This window comes from Poecilia reticulata, chromosome 11 (genome assembly GCF_904066995.2).
Source record: "Poecilia reticulata chromosome 11, P_reticulata-male-v2, whole genome shotgun sequence".
NCBI lineage: Eukaryota > Metazoa > Chordata > Actinopteri > Cyprinodontiformes > Poeciliidae > Poecilia > Poecilia reticulata.
The window spans coordinates 6,509,664-6,531,332 of NC_088840.1; the positions used below are offsets into that span (position 1 = coordinate 6,509,664).

The 21,669-nt window shown below is 38.7% G+C and overlaps 1 long non-coding RNA gene across 7 annotated transcripts in view; it reads right to left on the minus strand.

Moving 5' to 3' along the window:
• LOC103472064 (uncharacterized) overlaps window positions 1–18,535 on the minus strand; it is a 34,213-nt gene extending 15,678 nt beyond the window's left edge. For all 7 annotated transcript variants that reach the window (XR_014089803.1, XR_014089806.1, XR_014089805.1 and 4 more), the window contains exon 1: window positions 17,440–18,535. This is a non-coding gene — a long non-coding RNA (uncharacterized LOC103472064). The remainder of the gene's footprint in view (window positions 1–17,439) is intronic.
• Between the last annotated feature and the right edge of the window lie 3,134 nt (window positions 18,536–21,669).

The following is a 21,669-nucleotide window of genomic DNA, read 5'->3' on the forward strand; positions in this document are numbered from 1 at the left end:
TCTCAGAAGCCAACCGCCTCCTACTGCTCGGGGAAAAGTCTTTCTTTATTAAAGCAATTTGAAGTCGCAGTGGGTTCGCTCTGCAAGCGCCAACGCTCACGCAATGACCTGTTTGGATCAATTAGGGATTCTCTGAAACACTAATTGCCATCTAGATAGATGTGTGCAGGTGCACAAACCAGTCCAGTTATACGTGTTAGTCGCTGATTTAGAAAATTACTGGTGATTCATTTAAGAGTATTTCTATATTTTGTAATGAATGAAAAATGTATATATATATATTTTTTTTTTTTTTATTTTTTCACAGATCCAGGAGTATTTTAAGATCGTACTGCAATTTTTACATTGCTTTTATCAAAAAATACATTTCTAATTGCAACTTTTCTGATGCTGTCTTCATCTTAGCACACCACTCTAGGGTTTAGAGATTCAGAAGAGTTGATGGCAAATAACCTGAGAAAAGGAAAGGGTGCTAAATGTTCTCCTTGCAAAAGCGCTTAGAGTGAAGAGTTCTAGATTTACAACCATTACAGCGGCAGAAACAGCATTTCATCATTGCCGCTGATGAAATGCTGTTTATGTACTTGAGTGAACTGCCTGATTTAAACCTGCAATCCTCCTCAACTTTTGGCAACATGTTGTGATAGCCAAGCAGTGAGGAGTTCGTTCTAATTAACTGGATGAATGGTAAAAGTTCAAATAAGACACCAGACGTTCTCGATGTCAAGGAAAAATGTATTTTTGTTGCGAATACCTTAGTGTGCTTGAAATAAGACAAAATTAACTTACAAGTAACTTTTCAGCCAGATATAGGAACTTGTTTTAAGTAAACAATTTCTTAATATTGATTTTTAAGAAGTTCTAGATAAGAATAAGTACAAGCCTTCAGGCTATTTCTTTTCCTTTTTTAGACTAAAACTCATGTTATAGACTGCTGTGATTTTGGTTTTGACCAACTTAAAGGAGAAGTAGTACAAAAAAAAATCAACTTCTCTTTTGAGGATTAATACATGTTATATTATTATTCTCTCATCAAAAACAAACCTGAAATGTTGCTTTGATCCTTTCATCTTTGAGAGACCCTTTAATCTCCCTTGGCAACCTTTCATCTGTGCAAAACGCCTTGTTGGACCTAGCCCCACCTCCAAGGGCAAAGCTCCACCTGGGAGATGTGGTGACTTTCAGGAGGCTGAGTTTCAGAAAGAGCAGGTGTTTTTAAAGAGACAGAGGCCCTATTTCAAGGCACTGAATTATGAAGTTAAATTTCTTTTAAGTCATATTTGACACGTGTAGCATTTTTACAACTAAAGTTAACACGGTTACTGGGAAACAAATAATGCTGCCCCTTTAAAAGCAACGTTTTAGAAACAAGCTAAGTGATTACATTTTTTACATAGATCAATTTAGATTCTTTTACTTGAAAACTAAATTTTGTATTTTGAAGTTGATGACCTTAAACATTTATGAGTGACAGGAAAGCAAAACGGAGAAGAAATCTGGTTTTAAAGTTGAATTATTTGGGCCAGAAAATTGGGCAATTCATGGCGGAGTTACTGGCTGTGCTGCACCTGCTGTTAGGAAATCGCTTAAAAAGCCATCTCCTGTTGCAGCCTTAATACAACCGTGACCGTATCAAACTGCGCTGGAGTGAAGAGCCGCTCTCACACTTTCCTGGCATAAAACGTGACGTGTCGTTGTTGCACTCGACACAAAGGAGGAAAACCTTTTTACACCTGCTTCCCTCAAGTCATTCTTGGTTAAATTAACGGTCCTATCTGAGAGAAATTAAATCTGGATGAAATGGAGGTTGATTCAGTTCACGCTCTTACGCAAACCGCAGAGCTTTTGTGGCTGCTCGCGTTGCTCAGATCAATAATGCACTGAGAGATGGAAAGAGAAAGAAAGAAAGCTTCATCTTAGGCGGATGATTCACTAGGATGCACAGCTACAAAGGGAAGGGGGAACAGTGAGGACAGGATATGAAAAGAGATCAAAGGTGAGACAATTTTGCATGGAAAAAGTGCTGAACAGAATCCCAGAAAGACACAAAACAGATTAAATAATTACTTATTCAGTGGGTTTTGATCCCTGTAAAGATTTTGTCTTTTTGCCTGTTTTTCCACAGTTAAAGGTATCAGATCTTCAAATAAATCTCAATATTAGTCAAAGATACTCGAGTAAATGCAAAATCCAGCCCATAAAGGAACAATTGTTGCGTTTTCAGCAACAAAAGGAAAGTAATTTCCCAGTAAACCTAAAAGCTGCTTGTGCCAACCAGGTGTTTGTGATGACCAGCAGTAGTCGAGTTCCCTTTACAAATGTGAGCAAAACATTTTTGATACTTCGCAAATGTCGAAAAATCATTTCACAATTGGGGTCTTTCCATTAAATAAGAAATATAGTAAGTTTGTTCACGCGATAAATCAGAAAAAAACATGTGGCGCCATTATTTTCCTACCACTTCCTGTTGTCTTTTTTGTCGTTTTCACCAGTAGTACCATCCGGTTGTTTGATGACATGAATCGAGTGATGCGAAAACAAAGTGTTTCCATTGAAATATACTCCTTTTATAGAGTTTGTACAAAATTGGCATGCTCCCATTGAGCAAATTTGTTTTCGTAATTTCAATTTGCAAAACCTTTCATACTTTCATCAAAGGTGGACTTGTTCTGCTTCGGATCAGGCCAGCATGAAGTCGATCGCAGGAAGGAAAATCTTCCTCCTATAGCATCACGTTGGTTTGTTGGAATGTTTTCATTTAAAAGCTACTTTTTGTACTGCTTGATTATCTGATATCAAAATTTGGATGGGTGGATGAATGGTCAAAGTGAAGCTTTGACGATGTGCTCTCGTCTCGTAAAACGATTAAACTTCTGACGCATTTCCAAAAGAATCTGCCAGTGGAACTAATACTTTTTAAATAATGTGTATTGAAGAATTATTTACTTTAAACAAGATTGTACATCTTGCTGAAATGCTACTTTTGAGTTAGTTTTGTCTTATTTCCAGTGTACTAAAATATTTGAAACTAGACCAAAAAGTCCGTGGTAAGATTTTGAGAGTTTTTGCAGTTCGGCCAAATAATTCCACTCTACCACTGGATTTAAACCAAAGCGTCGTTAACGAGTTGCTGCAGAGCTGGTGTGCTGGTCGAAGGGACACATCTAAAAAGGGAAGCGGGCCCTGAGGGACGCTGTTGGGTCCCCTGCTATACGTCATCCAACCACGTTACAAAGTATAGCGGTCAGAGACAGAGAAATGCTATTGGAAGGCGTTTCGTACCCGTTTGTATTTCCTAATCAGTCCAGAGGAATTTAACAACCAGTTTTGTTTTTCCATTTTATCTATCTTATTAATGCAAGCAATGGACTGTGTACGATCACTTGTGTTCTGTCCTGTTCTTGTCTCTGTTCCTGGCTGCTATCCAGTTTTTATTCCCAGATACAGTTAGAGGGCTGTAAACAGCCAGGCGTGAGATTAGCTTTTAAGGGAAGATTAGTGTGCACCCTTGTTTTCCTCACTACCTGTGTTCTCAGCACCCTCCAGGGTGAGGGGTCACTAGTAACCCATGGTGCTGTCGTGACACCTCATTACTCATCTCCGTGCTCCCCAGTTGCTGCAACGTATCGTCATAGCAACACCAAGAGAAAAACCTTCTTGATGCAGAGAAGAATGGAAAAAAAAAAACCCACAACAGTTAAGAACTGAAGCCATAGTCTGCAGTCTGTGCATTTGGGTCCGGGAGTCTGAGTGTGTTTGCAGCATATGGCACCCGCTGCATGGGGAGGATGTGGGCTGAGATGAGAAGAGAGTTCCTCTCATGCTGGGTTAATGTTCATGCACCCCCACAGGAATGGAGGTTTCCCAGATAAGGAGGGGGAAGGTGAAACCTGACTGAGAGCCAAATGATGGTTATAATAATACTAAACAATTTCGGGAAAACTGGTAAATTGAACTGCCATCTATTTTTATCTATTTTCTGATGTAGTTCATCTATTACCTCTATCTATATCTACTTTTGACTATTTACCTTTTTCAAGCAAGAACAACAACACTATAATATTGTACATCCAGATTATTATCTGTGATTATAACTATTACAATAAGACACATGATCAGTTTCAATAGATTCCCAGAACATTCCCCAGAATGCTAGCTGGCATCTCAAACAGTTGCTATCTCAACTAGCTAGCAATGAAGCGGCTACTAAACAACCTTGCTTAGTCGGCTGCAAGGTTAGCTGAGCAACCTAGCTAATCTAGCTAGCTAAGCAATATACTTAGCTAGTCGCTCAATTAGCCTCTAGCCAAGCACCGTTGCTTAGCTAGCAGCTTCACTTGTCACGGCTAGCTAAGCAAGGTTGGTGGCATCAACCTACTCGCTCACTGTTTGGTTACCTAGCAACAACCTGTTAAGTAACTTGCGAAGGAGTCGTTTAAGGTTTCGCCATCAAGCGTCAAAACCACTTAAAATTACAAAATGACGGTGTTTAGTGAAAACTGTGGACAAAACTGGAAAGCTCACGTCACCAGTTTGTACGTTTTCAGATATTTATAACAAAACTTTAATCAATAATGATCAATATTGAGTGATTATAAAACGCCTATATCATGATATGTTTTTCAGCATTATTGCCCAGCCCTGATACATTATGAAAATTAATTCATGGTATATCCGAACGTCAGTAGTTTTATACATGCAGTGACATTCAGAAAAATCTACACTGTTAACAGTTTTTGTCAACAAGCTACTTACAAGAACATGTAATAATGTAGCAGTTTTTAAAATAATGCACCAATAAAGGCATACAATGAATACAATGGTAAATTTGTCCCATCTTTTGTGTTTTTTTTTTTGTTTTTTTAAGAAACACATAGCTCAGATTTTCACAGATAACGTGTCGCTTAGCAACCTTTATTTTGCCGCCACAATGGTCGCTCTCTCCCTTTTTTTTATCAGTCGGTCATCCTCTAGTGAAAGCTGCTAGTCGCAGCACACAGTTCAACAAATCAATGCTTATATAAGGTTGTGTAAATACAGAGCACACACTCTGTCTGATGTCTTAGCAGGTGACTCAGAACGACAGGAAGGACGATCGATTGTGCTCTACATCCTTTTGTTGCGATAAGACCCACCCACCCAGGAGAGTGTGGCCTGTTCGGACCGCGCCGATGGCCTGTTCAGCAAACGCAGACCTATCGGTCCAGAATGTAGAGAATAACAACCGTTGAGCCAGACAGATCCATCTAGTACGTGACTTTTCCTTTCTTACCATCAGCCTCTCCCGCCGATTGCTTTCTATCATGTGTTTTTATTGCTTCAGACAGATTTATTTAGACTGGCTTTCTACTCACCATGTCCATAGAAAGTGAAAAAAGCCTCTTAACAGGTTTTCTTTTAATGTGAGAAAATCTAAAAGAAAAAAAAATAGGCAAAGAATGGTTTAATAAGCTCCAATAAATTAATTTAAAGGTTAGTGAGACCATCAATCTATCTGAAAAATCTAGCCATCTAGTTAGCTAGCAGACAGTTCAAGTGGTAACAGTGCACTAGCTAGCTAGCTAGCGCACTGTTAGCTAGCTAGCTAACATACAGCATTGAGTTATAGCTCTATCAAGCAGTTGATAGAGCTATATCAATTGTTGATACCTTTGCAAAGAAAATATCTATTTTCATTTTCTTTTATTATTTATGTATATTTGTTATAATGATCGTTTTTCAAGATTGACTTCCCCTGCTTATTTTATATGATGCAAATACTGTACTTTTCAGCAGACTGTTACCAGGACAGCAAGTAAATGCAGACACACACACACACACGCACACAGACACTGATACAGAACCAAGCTAGAGAAATGGCAGACAAGTTCAGCCTTAAGAGATAAATAAATCTTTTATCGTCTTCAGTTCAGTCGAAGCAATTTATTTTCTAAGCCAAGAAAATAAAATACTGGTTCTCTGCAGGAAAAAAAAGCATGTTATACTGAAACATTTTCAGTTTCTTTTCAGGTCTGCTGAGTGATGTCAGTTTTATGGAGGAAGTGAAAACACAATTTTTGTTACCATTTAAATACATCACTCCCTCAAAGAATACCAGGAAGAGCTTGTGTTTGGTCAGTCCAAAACCCCCAAACGCTTCTGGAACAGAAACACGATTTAGCTCTCTTGGCGTTTAATTGATTCCACCAGAATATTGCGACGGCATTAGCGGCCTAATGAAAGGGAGCACAGCTTGTTCTGTCGGACTTGGACGGCCTTTGAGTGGGCAAACAGAAACTATGAATCATGCTGCTACAGCAAGTTGCTGCAGTGCATCTTTCTCCATCAATCCTTCTGCTTTCTGGTGCACCGTTACCACGGGCGACACAAGCTCAGGCATCAAAACAGCCACAACATCATAAAATGCCAACGTAGTTTGAATCCAGCACATCTACGAAGAGTTCAGGGGCTGCCGAGGAGATTCCCCAGGAACAGCTGTCTGGAAGACGGAGAACACACAGATGTGATCTGCTCCCTCAGACTTTGCTGATTTCCACTGAGCCCTGGTTCAGACTGAGGGAGAATCTCGGGGCATCATTTTCTCCCTGCTGGTCATGAAATATTAACCTCATGTCGAATGAATAATGTATCTTTCATTACTTACTTCTCGCTCAGCCCTTGTTCCACAACTTTTGACGAGCTGTTACTTAGTTGTCACAGTAGTATGAAGAAAAAACTGCTTCCAGTACTTTCTACGGACATGAGCAGAGGCGCGCGCAAACATTTCAGGGGCAGGCAAAAAAAAATAAAAAATGGGGACACCAAGACCGACTATACTGGACAGTTGTCTAAATCTCAATGCCAATTTGCGCAAACTCACAAGGAAATAAACATCCTTCTTTGAAATGATCTTTTATTTAAAAAAACAACAACAAAAACAGAGTGTCCAGATGAAACAGGTATTTATAGGTATAGAATACCTATAAATACCTGAAGGGCAAAAAGACTGACCATCCTCTGCCGCAGTCAAACAATTCTGTTAACAAAATGAAATCTGAAGATGTAGCCATTATTAATTTAGCGCATGCGCCACAAGAAAGGGAAAATAACCGAGAAAAGCCGCTGAGGAATAGCTCAGAACCACTTGTATTCTTCTTTTTTCTTGCTCTCTGTCAGCTACTGATTGACAACTGATGTACAGCGGCTCCACTACTGCATCAAGATTCAACATCGAAAAATGCGCAAACATTTCCCGCACAAACAAAAGAACATTTAGTCCGTTACAGCTTTATGTTTTTCAGGCTTGATGTTTATTTTGTGATTATTAGTAGTTGACAGTCTGCGGTGGTAGACTAGCTAATTTTAACATCTGCTCTACTTATTATCTGTCAGAATTAGTGTTTTATTTCTAACTGAACCAAAACACATTGGATTCCACAGCACATCTACATGTTAGGGTTGTCATAGTCAAGCTAGCATAACTGAGCTACTTCCCTCTCCTTTGCTATTTTTTAATTAAAACTTTTCACTGACTTATCTAGTTGTAGTGTTGACTTCCCTTTTTTTCTTTTGCTTTTTTAAGTACTACACTTACATGGTTAGTTAAAAGTTCTTTTAAAAATAGACTGGGCATGAGGAGCAAAGACATTTTAATGCTCTGAGAAGCACTGAGACATTTATACACCTTGAATTTTTCTCACGATTACACTACAGTTTAATGGATTCCTGGAGGGATTTTATATGATATAGAACCACAGAGCAGACAGTAATTGTAAAGCGGAATGAAAAGGAGCCGACCTGGGACTGTAACTTCTTAACTAAGTAACATCAAAGGTTTGATTCCAAATCTTGGCCTTTCCCACTAAAACACACAGAGACAACCAACAAGGTGCCATAACCTCATATAAAATCCCACCCACACGGAGACTAGACTACATTTTTTGCTTTTTTGTCGTTGAGGCTGAAGTGTCCATATGGATGTGACATTTTGGGAAACCAAAACTTTTGAAAACGGGTTCCAGAGAGGGGAAATTTCAAAAAGTCGGTTTCGTGTTTCAGTGTGTGGATGTGAACCGTGTCCTTTTTGAGACAGTAACTGCGTCTCCATTGGCCATAAAATTGAGCAAATGGGAATTATGAAATGTGCTTAATGTAAACATGTCAGTTTAAAATAATAAAACTCACGTTTTTCAATAAATTGTTTTATTGAGTTGGAATGAGATGGTAAAATTCCCTTTAATAAAACTGATTAGACAGCCACAGGAAATGCCCACTTTTGGCCAATTGACTTTTAATTACGAGCATGATAATATTGTAAACAACCAGTTCTCAAATACAGTGTGCTGTTAATCATTGTTGTCGTTGCAGGTCAGAAATGGTTGAGTGGAGCAGAATCCATACGACTGACACTCAGACGAAAGACTTGAGCTGATTTTTTTTTCCTTCTAATTAACACTCTCCTTCTCGCTCCCTCCTCACATCCTCCCATCCCCCCTCTCACGCCCTGCTCTTTTCTACGACACTCTTGCGTAGTTTTAGATTTTTCTAGCTCGTTCCTTTCTTTCCTAAACAATCGGCCGCTGCGTTTCCTCCAAGGACACGGAGAGCATGGCTGGAGTTAACTGTGACAGCCAATCAAATGTTAATCACGGTCTCGTAGGAAGGCTGCTCCCACCTTCCTCTCATTTCCTCCCCGTCTGTGCTTTTATTAAACCATTCTTTTCTTCTCCTCCATGGGCGTGCTTTCAGACGCTCTTTGTTCGCTTATATTACACTGTGCAGAGCGGCAGGCGGCCGTGCCACGGCCTACTTTTGACGAGCTCGGTGGATTGTGTGAGTCAACCAAACATGCAACACGTCGCCCCGACGGCTTATTTCTGAGCTCATGCACCAGAGCTGCATTAATTCACAATGCTAAGGAGATGTTTCATTAGAACAAATGGCCCTGGAAATCTGGTCAAAACTTTTATCATTTTTACATTATTTCTTAGCAACATTGTTGTATTGTTTATTTTTGTAACCTGAAGGTGAAAATTAGCTTAGATTTAGACATTTATTGTCCCTTTAGCTTTGATTCTTTCATGCATGTTTGATAAATCATTTGATCTCCATGGCAACCATTCAGCCTGGTTGGACCTAGCTCCGCCTTCAAGACGCAGCTCTTTCATGAAGCCTTTTCCAAAATTCTGACATTCCGCCTCACAGAGAAAACGCCCCTTAGCTCCTCCACAAAACTCCTTCAGACTAGCGGGCAGTAATTAGCACTCTCTAGCCGCCTGGTTAAAAACATTGTTAAAGGGTTAATAGAGGAGCCATGTTGTGATGACTTCCTGAAGGCGGAGTTTCAGAAAGAGCAGGAGTTTATTAAAGAGTTTATTTCAAGGTGTTAAATTACAAAATCACATTTCTTTTAAGTCAAATTTGATATAGCATTTTTAACAACTGAAGTTAACAAAGTTACTTAATTCTGCTATAAAAATTTTACTGTATGTCAGAAAATACATTATACTGCTCTTTCAAATTGGTAACGGAGTATAAAATAGATTAAAATGTTGGCTGAAAAATTTGTATATCCAATGAGGTTGAAATTAAGCTTTAATTTAGATTCAAATTCATCAGAACAAAATCTCAACAGCAACATATTCACTGTTCTGCACTGCAGCTACAGAAGGTCAACCTTGTAGCTAATTATCAGCAGAGTAAAAATAATGTACAATTTCTCTTAAAATAATTTCACCTAAATCATTATTCAGTACCCTCTTTTTTTTTTTTTGTCTTTGAAGATGAGAGGATGCTGTTTTCACTTTCATACGCAGCCCTGAATGAACTAATGTTCCCGACATCTTGACATTGCTGAGGTATGCAGAAAAAGGTTCAGATACTGGGGCATGGAGGGGGCGGGGCTTCATGTGGAAACCGAGGGATCACACTCTTGAATACAAAATGATATCACATTACCATGCTTCACATGCCTGGAATTAGCATACATCAGATGAAACAGGCCCCAGACTCCTTGGTGATTATGCATCCAGGCCCACGTTTGGTTTCAACCGTGTTTTATTCCTAATTATCATATCATTATCATGGCCCTGCTTCTCGGCTGTTGTGTAGTCAATTTGGTCTAGACTGCTCCCTTGGGAGTGGGAGTCGGGGTTTACCCTGACAGGTCGTCGGCCCGTCCCTCCGTACATTGAAGCATTGCTTCTATGTGAAAATGTATGTAGTGCTTCTTGATAATCATTGTTTTAATTGACCTTGTAGCTCCAGTGCCTTGCAAAAGTATACATTTTTCGGCACCAGAAACTACGAGGAAGGTGGTGGCAGCAGGGAGAGGATAAGATGGAAACAAGCTAAAAACGGGGAGCTAAATGCAGGGCAGTCCTGAAAGAAACCCTATTAAAGTCTATAAAATACTTAAAAATCTATTTTTTTTGCCTTCGGTACGAGAGCAAACCACAGTGAGAGTCTTTAACGAAAGACCCAGTCTAATAAAAGAACGAAACTGATTCCAGTTTCGTTCTTTTATAATTTTATTTTTTCGTGAACTGAAATAAATAAAAATGGTAATAAATGAGGGAAAACTATGACTGGAAGGAGCTATGCCGTGCATTTATAAAACTAACAAAAAGACGAAAATGAAGGAATTTTTGTGATTACGAATATATAAGTTAGCCCTTCAAACTGATGCGAAATAAAAAAAATGTCCATCAGTTGTCGGCAAATAAAGGCGCTCCATACTTCTCCCAGTGGCACTTATGCTAGGCCGCAAAATGGCCGCAAAAGTTGAGAAAACGCCAGTCAGTTGGTCGTTCAACAATAATTGAAAACATTTTCTGAAAATGATATATTCTGTCAAATATCTATTACCCAATCAATGTACATAATCACAGTACAATACTTTGACCTTTTGGAGTTTTGCATCTAAACAATAACCAATGTATGAAGAAACTTAAACTAAATTTAACTAATAAAAACTAGCAAAAACCAGTTCAAACTAACTTAATTAGACAAAAAGTAACATTGAGATAAAACTAAATGATAATGAAAAGCCCAAAGCTATTATAACTCTTAGTTCATGTTCTGCTCCATCCTATTATAATTAGTGAACAAGAGACACATGCATGAACTGATCCCCCAGTCCAGTCTGCTAAAGCTGCGTTTGTGTTCATCATGTCTGCACAACACTTTCATTCCAGTTTATAATCCCCCAGACTACAAAAGAACAGCACACCATGATTAATAGAACTGTTTTGCCTTTCTGCTCATCCCATCTCCCACGTCCCAAATATAGCTCAGACAACATTTCGTCATTTATTAAACTCCAGTTCAATTTGCAACCTGTTAGTCTCTTGGGTCCGCCAAGCCGTCCACATTAAAATGCTTTTCGAAATGAGAAGACAGCCCAGGAGTGGGCAACATGAATCACAAACAAACAGCACTCGAGCAGCCGAGTACGAGCGCAGTCTCAAAATAGCTCCAGAACGACACAGCAGTTTTGTGCTGTGTCATCCTCAGCCACTTGCCAAATAAGGAAGGAGGGAATTACTACCGACTCATCAGGCTGTGCAAAAACCCTTTACATAAGAGCTGCCCTTGGCAGGACCGAGACAGGTCACTAGCGTTTCCCTGCTAGCTAAATTAAGAAAATATTTATCTGATTGAATTGTTGCTCGCTATTATGTAAGACTAATCGAATTAAACTCTGTTCAAAAGGTTTTCCTGCTGCTGTTTAAAGGAAGTGGGATGATTAGCCAAACTCTCTCTCATGTTCCAAAGCAAAGACACAAAAAACCAAAACAAGACTCATTCATTGATCTAGAAATCTTTGTGTTTGTTTCCGTGACTGAGTTTAAGCCACTTACGAGGTCTATTCCTGCGTCTGTTGATTGTAGCGCATAGGCGCTTATATAAGCTTAAGGAGCTGAACTGCTGTGAGCAGACACAACAGCAGAGTTATGTTTGTGTGGGAAGAGTCAGCCCGACCTCATGTAATGACATTTAAACAGAACACGGGGCCAGAACGCACTCATATTATTAACTCCGAATGCATCACGTGTCTCTCACACACACACTTTTCGGCTCTCGGACACGCAAGCGGACGGAATCGTTAGCTGAGAAATGACGGAAAACGGCGCGTGTGCACAGGTGGAGGCGCGGAAAGTGACTTGCTAGCGTGGATTAATTAGCACATATAGCAGGCGTGCACAAACAAGCCTATCACTGCCCATACACACTGTCCCACCGCTTCCTGTGATACCCTGTTCACACACTTATTAGCAGAGATTTATTTAAACGATGTGTGTTTGCCTGGATGAGGGGCAAACTTTGTGAGAACATGAACACACAGAGAAAACTCGTCAATTCAATCAATATACAACAATTTATGATTAGGAGTTTGTTCAGAGTCAGGTGTCTCAGGACTCTGTTGAAGTTTTACATTTTACCCAATTGCTAATATTTGTCCATGCATGACATATATATAATGCGCCAATTCGATGCTATGAAAGCTTACAGGAAGTTGGCTGAGCCATCCTTCCTCCATTGCAAAGAGAGAACTGCGGAGCCAAAAGAGGCGGCTAACGTGGCTAACGTGTACATTCACTTCCGCCGTTGCCATTGACTAAGGGAATACTATAATTCTAAAACAGTGCAGAAAATCAACGTTATTGTTCACGACTTCGCTGTCTGTTTTCTGATTGGCCCATTTGATATTCTACCAAAAGAATCCACATGAATGGGAGAAAGTCAAGACGGAACATTGAAGGGAGATGAGAATTGAGTGGAATTGCATAGGAAGGAAATAGCAAAGCTAATGATATACGAACGTCAAATAATCATCAACTGTAATTCATTCAGTGGATCAGAACCTGGTTTCCAGCCCAGTAGTCGTGTCTCCTCATTGTTCAGGCCTCTGGTCTTATTCTCTGGTTTCTAGTTTATTCAGTTGTCGACCCATCATGACTGCTCACTCCTCCTGTAATGTTTTCTTTTTCAGTCCGACGTTCTTGTATTGTTCTTTTGAATCACCTGCCTACCTCCTGCTTGCTGTTGGATCCTCAGAGACAACTAAGTACGACAGTAAGTTCAGACAGTTGAGAGCTAGACATACGGCTAAAGCAATTGGAAAAGCGTCAGTAGCTACGTTTCAAATGTTGTCAATATTCCACTAACGTCAAAAAAACTATTTCGCAATTGTGGCATTCCTTTAAATAAACACCACTTGTCTTTAAATAAGACACACAATTAAAACCACACGTGAATACATTTGCTCACATGAAAAAAAAAACAACCTTCTACCACTTCCTGTCATTGTCTTCTTCATGGTTTCCGTCGGTAGTAATATCCAGTCATTGATCACGTGACTCATATGATGAGAATTAAGTGTTTCCATTGCAGCTTTACGAAATAAATTAATTTAATTATGGCCAAAAAAACTACCCCATTCTAACACAAAAATGTGAGGTTTTCATTTATTTATTTTTCCAAAGTCAGCACATTTCCATTAAGAAAATGTATTTTCATTGTTCTAATTTTTACAATTTTATGGTCAATGTAGATGCATCTGTTGTCTTCGTTTTTTTCCTTTTCCCCATAAAGTTCACCTGACCCGGTGATTTTGGTGTTTCCTGTCGAGGGGAGTCCGACTCTTCTGGAGGTTTCTACCTTTTAAAAGTGAATTGTTGGTTTCTTCTGCTGTGGAAAACAACAGTTTCAAAGGACCAAGGAATATATTGAAGTAAAGGCCTCTTGCATTGAACTGACCTGGACCAAGTTCTTTAAAAAACAATCTTTGTGTGCTGTGAATTTAATTGATTTGGATTATATGTGTCTGGACACAAACTGAAACATGTTTCGTTATATTCTAGTGGGATTGTAAGGACAGATGTTTGAAAATGAAATTCTCCCTTTAAATATTCATGTCAGTCTTGTAAATCTTTTTTTTTTTTTTTTATGCTCTACCTGTTACACCACCCAGATAGGACAAAGCAGATTAGAGCCCTTTTCCCCGAATAGCACGACACAAAATCCCAGAACACGTCACCATCCGGCAGGAGAAACTCAGCTTCATTATTCCAGGAAGCTCCAACATCAGATGCTTTTCTGAGCCCACGAATGCATGACATCACCGTCTAATCCGTCTGCATCCATGTTACGTCACCTGCATGCAGTCAGCAAGCCTCACTGATCCAGCTGTCTAAATACAGACACAGGAACCTTGGAGAGGTTTCCATGAAGAGAGACACACCCACTTACAGGATCTGGCAAAAAATAAATAAAACTTTTAAGAGTTCTTGCGCTGCACTCCACAGGCTTTATCTGTTTCAGTAGGAAAACGCATAATTACACATACAGTAGTAGAGAAACATCAGGTTTTTCTTTATATGTAAAAAATATAAAAACTGTGATAGTATTGACCTAAATAAATACAGCGCATCTGGAAAGTATTCACAGTGCTTCACTTTTTCCATATTGTATGAAATTAATCCATTTCTTCAAAATTCTACACACAAATTTTCTATTGAGACAACAGAGATTTTTTTTGTAGTATTTTATAAATGTATTAAAGTGGCTGTATCTTTTAAAACTGACTTTTCTGAGCTTTTACATCATGTTGTAATGTTATTCTTTCATCAAAAACATGGTGTGAGTGTTACCTTGATTCTTCCATGCATGTTTGAGAAATATTTTAATCTCCGTGGAAACCAGTGCAACCTAACCTAGCCCATTTTTTTAAAAATAATAATTTCTTCGTAATGCAGTGTGGTTTCTGATCTATGAAATGAGCTCTATAAGTAACATTTACTATTTTTCTGAAGATGAATCAAATATGTTTTGAGCAAAACGTGTGAATACTTGCATCTTTTGCTTAATATTAATATGATTGTTGATTCAATGTTGCCTGACTGTGTTTTTTTGTGTTTAATGATGTAAAGCACTTTGAAAGGCCTTGCTGCTGAAATGTGCTATACAAATAAAATTTGATTGATTAATAGATGCAAATGTGATTTTTTTTTTTTTTTGGTTTCCCAGTTAATAGATTTCCAAACCACAGCCAAAATAAATACTGTCCACATTGTCATAATGGTGTATTTACATGTAGAATTTTGAGGAAATCGATTGATTTAATGTCATTTGGAATAAGACAGTAACATAAAATGTGAAGCGCCGTAGCTCTTTAGTTGTATGCAATGTGGAAAAACTGACTCAAGTCTAATTTAATTATCTACAACAATTATTTTTCATCATACATCTGCTTTTTGACGCCTCTGATGGTCGGGATTTTGACGTCTTACTTCGGGTCAGATCCCGATCTCAGATGAAGGAATCGTTTTTAATCAACTCCAGCTTTCAACACGTTTTTCAACCATTCAAACTCTGTTAACGACACATTTGCCCAAAGATTTTGCATGTACAAAATAATAATAATAATTAAAAAAAACAGGATTAACATGTACCCGCTTGAAAAAAAAACAGAAGATAGATTACCAACTGTAATGGGTATAACAGACGGAAAACAAAGAGAACAGCTCCAGAAAATGACTTTGGGTTAAGGCAAGGTCCTGACTGCTTTGTAGTTTATCAGAGGCCTTAAACCCTGCAAACTCGGAGGGATTAATTGCCTTAAATGAGCTTATATGAGCATAGAAAAGAAAAGCCACAGACATCCCAACCATGACACTGCCTGGTGAATTTTATTGTGCAGAGGAATGGGCGGAGGGTGAGGGGGGTGTAAAGTAGGTTAAGAGGAAGGGAAGAGCTGAAAAATGAAATGCAAAGCTGCCGGGTCTTTGAGGGGAGGATTAGTCTCGAGTCTTTGCACATTCACAGATGAATATTAATGCAGTTTAAGTCGAGGATATCTGGAGCGTTATTATAGGCGTTTATGGATCCAAACACAAAAGTCACAACATGCACATTGTGTAAGTGTTTATCGTCGATACGATACCGCCTAGCTAACGCGCACACGCAGGAAGCCTGTTCTGCACTGCACTGCTGTGTGTTTTTATGCTTTTGTGTTCATTTTCATTTTTTACAGGCAGTTTACAGTTAACATGATTTCTGCGCCTGATTTGGTCACATACATTCATTTTCATGTAAATCCCCTTGCGAGTCGTCGTAGTAGAAACTGTTACAGTGTGCTTACAATCAGTATGTCGTCACTTCCTGGTTTCAGTTTTACAAGTTTCTACACGCTAAGCAAAAAAATGTAATCAAAGAAATCATCCTAGCCAAATGATTTGATCAAAAAACAAGTTTTTTCAACAACAACAAAAAAAAATTGGTGTGTTTCCATTAAGCAAATCTATTTTAGAATGTCAGTGTTTCCACTGACAATTACATGGTCAGTGGAAACACAGCTAACGACAAATTAGTAGTTCTACATTTTTAACACACATGAAAACAAAATAATCGAGTGTTTACACTTTCTATCCCATATTAATCCAAACTCCATTCAGAGGTAAAATAATTTGCATAATAAGTTCAGTAGGTGGAGCTTTCAGCACCATGGAGAGCAACACTGCAGTCAGCAGTCATGAACCAGGAGGGTCACAGGTCAGAGGGTCAAACGCTTTGATTCAACTGCACCGATGAAACAGGATGGAACTGAGATTTTCAATGTAGAGAACACTTTACTAATATTTACACTCACAAACTGAATTATTTTCTGACCTAAACCTGCTTTAAACTCCTTCACCGCTTCCCTTCTGCTGTGCTCTTTTATATTTATGGGGAAAAAAATGTATGAAGCAATCAGGTTTTGCATTAAAGAACAACACATAAATAGAAAAGACAAGATAATGCATAAATGACACATTGTGAGACAACTGAAGGATACATTTAAGCAAGGTAAATAGAGATGCCTTTATGGGAAGGTTAGTAATAGCAGAAAATAAATGAATATAAGATGAAGAAAAAACACAAAAAAATTGAATCAGTGACTAAATTGAAAACCAGATGTTTCAGGAAAGCATATTTTGTGAAAAGAAAGAAACATGTTGCCCTCTTTTATCATAAATCAAATTGAGGGATTCAGTCAGACGTTTCAGTTTCGACAGAAAACGAGTAATGCGAGTTATCGAGTTAGCAAGCTTTTGATTGTGAATGAAACATTTAGCCCATATGACAATAAAATAAAACATAATGCTAAAAATGACCATTTTCAGAGTTTGCCGAACTATAACTGTAACAATAACTGGGCTAAGTTCATACACTTAAAAAGCGAGACTCAAGGTCACTCCAGAACTTTTATCTCACAACTAAAAAATAAAAGTATAGTTGTTTCTCTCTCTTTTTTTTTTTCTCCAAAAAGTCACTACTAACATCTGTAAATTAGCATCATCTTCCGCTGCTCCAACTCTAAGTAACTCTCGATGACGTCACTAGATATGTATTTTTACACCGTGTTTCTCCTTTAGCTCGGTTCTTGTGCCTAACCCGCTGTGTTTTGTGTAAACCTACCTGGACCTCACTTCCGGGCCTTCTCGTTTTACCTCGGCGTGTCTGCGGTGAGCAAACAAAGCGCTGATGCTGTAGGAAAAGTCAGCAGTTGGCTGCCAATCTAAATTTAGTCGACCCGCAACTGCCCGTTTAAAAATAACGTCCCCGACACGCACCCACGCACCTCCACGTCCACCTCCACCTGCTGAAACACGCCGGGGATCGGAGCGAGGCGTACAAGACAATTACAAATTTCCCTCCGCTGTAATTTCATCACTCAGAGCGGCGAAAGCCATTAAAAAATAAAAAAAAAGTATGACCGCACATGCTTGCGCACGCGCATTCTTATAGTTTATAATTGGCGAGGCTGTTACGCCGCAGGCCGAAGAGGCACATAAGCCCACTTTCAGACGTGTCTGAAGTGATTTTCTTTTTTTTTTCCGGAGCAGGTGCTTCTACTTCTATCTCCTGCTTTCCCTAATTCAGAGTCATCGTCCACCCCGAACTCGAGGAGACACTTTCACAGTCCTACATTCAGAAATCAAGAAAAAATGTATGTCCCTTTAACCATTTTTGAATCCGCAAACCTGCACAAGTGTGACTTATTCATAAAGCAGAGTGAAAAAGTGTTTGGAGGAGTGCGGGGGATTGTAAAAGTTACATGAAATGATCCTAAAAAATTCATGCTCCCCATCCGAGTGGCTTTTTCTCTCATGTCTAATTGAATTCGGTGGTTATTCAAAGTCGAAACGAGAGAGATAGAGAGAGAATAAACGTATGTGTAGGGGGGGAGGGCAACAACAAATCTTAATAGCAGATTAACTCGTACGCCGGCATTAACATTTGTGTTACGACTTCAGATGCAGCAGAACTGGTTGTCCAGCCTGGAATCCAGAGGACGTTATGTAACCGTTTGAGAGCCATCAGGCTTAAGCTCTGCAAGGTGGAGAGACTGAACAACGCAGGGCGCAAAGTGACCGTAGTTTGAGTCTTAATAGAGCTGAAAACTGTCAAGAGTGAAACAGAACCTGAGACTTTTTTAACCATCAATGACTGATGAGTATCCAGAGATTGTGTTACACTGTAATCACTGGTAAAAAGCTAGCAGTTTGTCAAAAAGCTAACACAACGTAGCTAGCAAAATTCAGCAAATTCATATCATGTCTGAAATGTAGCCACTTCATTTACATTTCTTTTTAGCATCTTTTTAGAAATACTTAAATATTTTCTAACATTATTCAAAAGTATACGCGATATATCGCGAATACAACTGAAACCAGAAGTTTATATTCACTGAATAAAAAGATATATGAGGGGGGGGGGGGTTATCTCAGAGCAAATTTCTCATTTTAAGTCAACTATGATGACCAAAATTAGTCATATTTTGTCAATTCAACAATAATGAGAGAAATAATCAGCCACAGATTTATTTCTTAATGTCTACAAAACCAGAAATGCACATACAGGATGATTACTGTCTCTTTAAACAGTGAGGGGAAAGCCCAGATGATGATGACATGGCTTTGGAAACCTCTGATAGGTTAACTGACACATTTGGGTGAATTGGAGCCACACCTGGAACACACTGTTTTCTTGTTTGACTCAATGGGAAAGTGAAAAAGAAACTAGCCAGGATATATAGCGTCGCTGCGTTCAGTTTGGACACGACTCGCGCCGTAGAAAAGTTTCAACTTTTGCTCATTTCAAGCCTCACAAAAAGCACCCCAAAACTTTCTTTGAGACGGTTGTGAAGACTGCAAACACCACACAGACACACATATTTGTCTATAAAAAAAAATGCATACATGCAAAACAGCTCTGCAGAGCAGGCGTGTTAGCTAGCGCCCCAGACGTTGATTAATGAACCTTTGTTGTTGCTGCGTAACACCACAGCTGCAGCTATGGGGACTTCAGCACAAATCAAACACAGCATAGCTACCATTGCACAGTCAGTGACCAGACGCAGTAAACACACACGTGAACACGCACACATACACACACACACACATGCTGATTTTCTCATTAGACTGTAAGCATCCTCCTATAAGCCCAACGCACACACGCTAACACACTGTAACCTCGGCCCTCACAGTAAAGCCTTAAAAAATTATCACCCAATTTGCAGGGGGTTTTTTTATTTTATCAAATATCTCCCTGTGATTATAAGTTTCTGTTAATACCAAATAATTGCAGATTTAGTTTATGACTTTATTGCGACCTTTATGAACATAGCAATGACATGTGAAAAATATGCAGAGGACAGGAATGTTGACAATCAGATTTTAAATCTCACCTTAACATCAAATTATTATCACAACTGCTTCCCCAGAAAATTTCTGTGCACTACAAAAAATATTTTTGATAGATTTTAAATATTTTCATTATCTAAATGTTGATCAAGCATGATGAGATGTAATAGTCACATTAGCTACTTTATTTTGGTTGCAAATTCTGCTCAAACATTTTGAATAACAGGAAAGATTGGCTCATTGTGTGCAATGTAGAACATAAAGGATGAAATGTTAATACTGATTATAGTAGCATAAATAAATATACTAGGTTTGAAAAAGTTTTCTACTATCGTAATACTTGTAGCTGTGAGCATTACCGAGTTGAAGAAAGAGCTTAAGTTAGCTATAGCTAGTTTAGCAGGAGCGATAATGGTAAAGCCAGTCTTGCTAGCAAGCTGCTTCATAACCCTGTAGGCTACAATAACAATACATTTTAAGAGAATATAAATAATATTACACATTAAAAACTAAAAATAATTTAATCAAGAATTAGTTTGTGCGTGTTACGTTCAATAATGTTGAGATTTTAACATAAGTTGTTTTATCGTGTTAGCAAATGCTACTTAAACCTTTTGATTCAAATTTAATTCGTCTCCTTAAGGATTGTTAATAACTCTCACTTTGTGAAGTGTCTATGTTTATGTGTTGTATTTATAATAAACTTTGTCAAGAACTTTTAGATAACTGGTTCAGTTTTGAAGTTTTAATGTTGCGAGTAAGAATTTAAGTTTGTTCCCAGCTTTAGCTAGCAACAGCACTAAATTCAAATTTGCTAGCAAGCTGAGGTTCTTAACCCAGAATTGAGCTACACTCACTTCAGGTTCACCATGTAAAAAAAGCTTCTTTTAGTACAAAGGTCTTATTGTGGCTTATGAATGCACTCTCTTCACACGTTTATTTTGGATAGCTATATTTTATAAATAAAATGCTAAAATTAGCATGAATGCTTAGTCCAAACATTTTTTTTTTTTTACCCGGTCCATTCAGTAGTTTAATCACTGGCAGTAACTTTTTGATCTGTATGTCTGGTACATGGTCAGATGTTTGGGGGCGGTATTTTGTGTGATGTGAATGTGGCCGGGTCACCTTGCATTAGCTGTTTTGTGTCGTATCGAGTCGGGGAGCAGAGAGGGGAGACCTGATTGACATTTATGCCGTGACCTCCGTAGGGTTCAAATCAGGGGACAGAAGTAGAAGCCAAATGGCAAAACAAAGCCGGGGCGTGGTAGTGGGTTTTATGGAGGCTGCTGTGTGTATGTGTGTGTGTGTTTGTGTGTGTGTGTGTGCGTGTGTGTGTGTGCGTGTGTGTGTGTGTGTGTGTGTGTGTGTGTGTGTGTGTGTGTGTGTGTGTGTGTGTGTGTGTGTGTGTGTGTGTGTGTGTGTGTGTGTGTGTGTGTGTCCTCGGGGATAAAAGAGGCACCATGAGGACAACAGGGCTTATGAGCAGCAGCTGACTATGGGAGAAAATAGTCAACAGGCAAATTAACATTTCATGCCACCATTTGGGACCAAGTCTCTCAAACTCACAAGCTCATATCAAAATGTCACTTATCACTTCCCCTGTAAATTTTAAAATCTCTTCAGTCACTGTTATGTCATATTTTACTGTTATTAATTTGCCTAGGCATTTATGCATTCATGCCTAAATTGGCATAAGTGCCAAATAAAATATTTGTTGTGTGAATTGTATGGCGTACAGCATCACATCAAAACTTTTGAGTCATACTGCATGTCCAAGAAGAAAAAACACACAAGAGTCTTATGCAGGTTGGTTTAACTTTATAGAGTGAATGTATGTTAAAGTCATTTTTCCCAACAACAAACCAATAAATTGGCCCAAAATAAAAAAGATCAGTGTCTGTTTCATAATAGCTTTTAAGTTTTGTGTATTTTGTTCAAAAAGGGATAAAAAAAATTAATAAAACATTCAAGCCTCAGGCAACAAACAGCCTGCGGCTGG